Raw genomic sequence first — 5,316 nt, forward strand, 5'->3', positions numbered from 1 at the left:
CCCGGGCATGGAAGGAGTTGTGCGATCACAGGGGCCTGGTGCATTGGCACCTCAGTCAGTTGGGGCTTCATGTCAAGCCAGAGAAGCGCAAGCTCTCCCCCATGCAGAAAATCTATTTTCTCATTATGGAGTTAAACTTGTTGAGTATGATGACACGTCTCACCAATGAACATGTTCAGTCGGTGCTGAACTGCCGGAGTTCCTTCAGAGACAGGACGGCGGTACCACTGAAACACTTTCAGAGGCTCCTGGGGCAGCCGCAGTCATGCCACTACAATTGCTTTATATGAGACCACTTCAGCACAGGTTACACTCCCGAGTCCCGAGATGGGCATGGCACCATAGTACACATCATGTCACCATCACGCCGATGTGTTTGTGCTTATTCAGCTCCTGGTCAGACTTTGCTTTTCTACGGGGTACCCTTAGAACATGTGTTCCAGCATGTCATTGTCATGACAGATGCCTCCAATATGGGCTGGGGCACCTCGGGGTCCTGGACAGGGCCTTGACTGCTTTGGCACATCAACTGTCTGGAGCTGCTAGCAGTGCATGTAGCCTTGCGGCAGTTCTGGCCACTGCAGCTGGACAAACATGTGTTGGTCCACGAGGACAACACTGCGACTTTTTCATACATCAACAGACAGGGTGGGAACAGTGCTGTAAATACAACTTAACCGCTGATTTCTAGTCGTGTCCTCTTTTGGAAGGCCAAACAAAGTATTTTCGCTTTTGCCCACGAAACACACAGTATCTTCACAACATGACGGCAGTGGTGGCAGCAACAATAAAGTTACTCCTTCTTTCTTTGCGTGAACATTTGGATGGTGTAATGCAAATCTTCCCACATCGTGTTGTAGACATGTGGGGGCGTGTTTAAAAGAAGCATTTTAGGAGGGCATGGAAGAGTCTTAACTTTCGTAAGAATATCTCTTTGGGTTTGAGACTTTAGTCTTTGCAACTTTAGGGAACTTATCTATTCACGAACAGCTTGTAACACTCCAAAGAGAAAGGAAAACTTGAAATCGCATCATATGACCCCTTTAATATAAGATTTATAAATAATTATGAGTTCTTATTTGATTTTGACAAACTGTGTATCATTGGATTGGACAGCTTTGATATTTGACCACTGCTTATGATTATAATCAAATTCTGTTACAAAGACAGTAATTTCTTAAATTCTCTCTGGAGTGCAGAATCAATGAGTGGTTATTGATATTTTGAATAGAATAAATAGACGAATACTTGAACATATTCAATTGCGTTTGCTCCGGTTTATGTGGTCCGGGGGCTTGACTAAACAATGTACATTATCACTTTTAATCCAAGTGTGTACACTTGGTGAAATATCATTGTATCCACATGATTACTTTGTATTTCTTTACATAAAACTGTTAAGTATATTCTTTTTGCATTTTTAATGCAATCTAATGAGAATGGAGTGGGCCTGTTCAAATACCCACACTACGATCTTGGCTACTTAAGAGAGCATGCATGCAACAGGAACTGTGACATTGATTATAATATGAATTTTTGCAAAAATGTAGAAATCAAATTATTAATAGACTCACGCTGATCTTGAATCGACTGATCACTATAAGCTTCATGTTTGATATATAAATGCTTCAGTAGCTGTGTCCCAATTCAGGCGCTGCATTCTCTGAAGGGGTTATACTCCTGTCATGCATTCGGCCTTGGAAGGATCAAAGGATGCAGATCCTGAACTGGGACACAACTATCATGTTAGTTATGCACTGAAACAGAATGCAGAATATCATAAGATGGTCATCATCTAATTAGGGAGGGAATAATGATCATGTAATATGAGTAAAGTATCTGAAGCCAATCATCGTCATAACAGCGATCTCGGATGTGAAATCACAGGGAGATAGCGCTGAAAACTACTAATGCCCATCAGATGATATAATTAAGTGGAAAATGTATCGAATTGATGATTTTGTCTTAACTTCTAAATATGAAGTAATCATCTAAATATACCTTGATATTCACAAAGAGGCATAATTTTGGGGAGAAAATGACACAATTAAGTCTACCTTTAAATCTAAAGCAGTGGCTAGAACATTAACATAAGCAAAGTAGCATTACATCATTTGTCTGAAGGCTCTCAAGAGATGAATCAGAAGATATATTTGGATTTAATGACACAAATGCCCAATGATCTTCACAACATTAGAGAATGAGGATAAGCATTTTCAGTGGAGACATATTCAAAGCAGCTCACAAGTGTTCAGACATTCACAGTCATCGTTTGCTTTGGCTCTAAAACTTTATGTATACAGGATTGTGATTGAAATATTATGCAGAAGCTTTACATAAAGGTATCATTTCAGCATTCAAAAATAGTAGTTAGAAGAGTAAAATTACAATTTTGTGATGTGCCTAAACTATGGTAATTTCTATTTTCTGATTTTTAAAAAAAAAACATCAAACACAAAGCTGCCATGAGTACTTTAAATGCAAGTTTTGTTCAGAATATGTCCATTGTTCGACCTGAATACTTTTTCATCATTGGACTTTCGGGTATACCGTACAGCAGTTATTACTATATCTTTTTATTTATCACATATTTTATTGCTGTGATTGGGAACTCTATAGTGCTTCTCATTATTGCTCTTGAACGAAGCCTGCACAGCCCAAAGTACATTGGTGTGTTTAATTTGGCCTTGGCTGATATTGGTGAAACTAACGCAGTGATTCCTAACATGATGAAAACTTTTTTTTCTGACTCACAGTACATGTCCTATAATGCTTGTTTGGCAAACATGTTTTTTGTGAACTTCTTTATTACTCTGCAAAGTGTCACTCTTGTTGTTCTTGCACTTGATCGCGTTATTGCAATTTGCCTGCCATTGAGATATCATGCCCTACTAAATAATACTGTCATGTCTTTAGTGTTTTTAGTAGTATGGGCATTTAACACTTCTCTTGTGGCCCTGTCAACGTCTTTGATGACCCGACTTTCAATCTGTAAATCTAATGTGGTACATAATTTTTTTTGTGTGACTATGGACCAGTGTTGAGGTTGGCATGCAACGACAATAGCATTAATGTGTTTTTTAATAACGTCATTGCTACTTTGTTCCTTATAGTACCATTCTGCATTATAGTCCTGTCATATATGGGCATTTTTTTTGCCTTAAGTAAAATTACAACTTGGGAAGCACGTTTAAAAGCACTGAAGACCTGTGTTTCACACCTTTTGTTGGTCGGAATATTCTTTCTTCCTGTAATATTCCCTTTTATTGCTTCAGCAATTACTCCTCTCACTCCCAATGCCAGAGTCATCAGCACATCTCTTTCATTTACTCTTCCACCAATGTTAAATCCCATTATTTATGTTTTAAACACAGCTGAATCAGAGTCTTAAATTCGAAAAGTGCTTAAAAACAGAATTGTGCCAATTAGAAAGAACATTTTAAAATGACTGTAATGATTGTTTGTGTTCTTCCATCATTGGAATTTAAATAACCTATTTGAAAAAAAAAAATATATATATATATATATATATATATATATATATATATATATATTTTTTTTTTTTTTTTTTTTTTTTTTTCATTATTTTATATTCATTATGTGGAAAATAAGTGTATGAGCAGAAAATAGTTAAATTCACTCTGCTACACTACTAACATGAACGGGTGTTTGAGACATAATGTGTGTTGGTGAACAGCAGTGATATGCAGTTTATTTATCTGATTTTAAGAGTATGTACTGTGTTCTTAATTTCTGACTCGAAGATAAAACAACAAAATAGACAGAAAATTGTGCAAGATATTTGAAGGAATTTTGTTGTGAGCAGTCAGTATTATGCTGATATAGTTCACGTTACCCTAAGGTTTCATACACCCAAATGCTGTTAACTGTCATGTTTGTTCATATCATGTTCCAAATAATGCTAACCAAGGATCCATTTTCACATAAGTATGCTTGAGATCTGCTAATAAGGTTCTTTTTATTTTCTCTCTGTTATGGTGTCTAAACTTAAAGTCATTTCTGTATTTGCTGTATAATAAAGAATACAATCTAAACATTAACTAAGATATCAATTTATTGATGCTTAAAGCGTTAGTTCACCCAAAAATGAAAATTCTGTCATTAATTACTCACCCTCATGTCGTTTCAAACCCGTGAGGGAAACGACATGAGGGTGAGTAATAAATACATAACTGAGTTGAAGTGAAAAAACCAACACATAAAGTTAATCCTGTTTATTGATAAAGAAGGTCACATATTAAATCTTAATTTCTTAATTTTTGTTATTATCTCATTTATTTAGGGGTAACCTCTCTAAAAGTAGCACTTCAAAGTATCAGTTTCACAAGATAAACTGATACAAGGGAATATGTTGCAAATAACGCAATGACATTGAGATGGGTCAGTTTCTGGGAGAGACTGTAGGAATAACAACAGCAACACTTGTAGCCATCTGTAATCCCCTGAGATATCCTAATATAGTTACAAAATTAAACATTTTCTATCTTTGTTTCTCTGCATAGGTGCTATCACAAACATGCCCTTTAATAATGACAATAAGGGTTTTCCCTTTTGCCTTACTGTGCAGAAAACACAATTACACACTGTTACTGTGATCACATTTCTACAGGGCACTGTACAGTGCTAGCATTTGCATTTGCTATGGTTGTGTTGCTGGGTCTTTTGGCCTTTATTGTTTTCTCTTAATGTGCCATCATTGTAGCAGTTCTGCGTATACTGAGTGCTCAGGGAAGGCTGAAGACTTTCTCCACCTGCAGTCCTCAGCTCATCATAATTGCTCTCTATTTTCTACCCAGGCGTTTTATTTATTTGTCTAGCAACATTGGCATCAACAAAATTGACACTGATTTGCGATTAGTCATTATTTTGCTGTAAAGTCTGTTTCCACCCATGATCAACCCCCTCATTTACTGTTTAAGGACAAAAGATGTGAAGGAGACCTTACTTAAAAGGATAAAAGTTTAAATGAATCCCCTATTTATTCAAACAAAAGTGTATGTATCAATTGTATGTGTGTAATTTATTACAGCAGGCATACATTAGAAGAAACAACAAAAACAAAATAGTATTTTGTAGATGTAAGTATACTAAATTAGCAGAGTAACTGTGAGAAGATATAAGATATCATCCGTTTTATCCACAAAATTTGTATCATAGGAGTCTTAAATGTTCTGTTTTAGAGGTTAAGAACTACATGGTAATTTTGTCACTGTCAGATATAAAAAACTGAGACTGTTAATGTGATCATGTTTCTATTATAACACTGGTATGCACTGTGTATAGCTAGTATTCCAA

General features: G+C 36.2%; 2 pseudogenes; both read left to right on the forward strand.

The window, feature by feature from the left end:
- The first annotated feature begins 2,114 nt into the window (after positions 1–2,114).
- Positions 2,115–3,448, forward strand: LOC122147858 (annotated as a pseudogene).
- Positions 3,449–4,397: 949 nt separating this feature from the next.
- LOC109105306 lies at positions 4,398–4,986 on the forward strand (annotated as a pseudogene).
- The last annotated feature ends 330 nt before the right edge of the window (positions 4,987–5,316 follow it).

Source organism: Cyprinus carpio, chromosome A15 (assembly GCF_018340385.1).
Source record: "Cyprinus carpio isolate SPL01 chromosome A15, ASM1834038v1, whole genome shotgun sequence".
Lineage (NCBI taxonomy): Eukaryota > Metazoa > Chordata > Actinopteri > Cypriniformes > Cyprinidae > Cyprinus > Cyprinus carpio.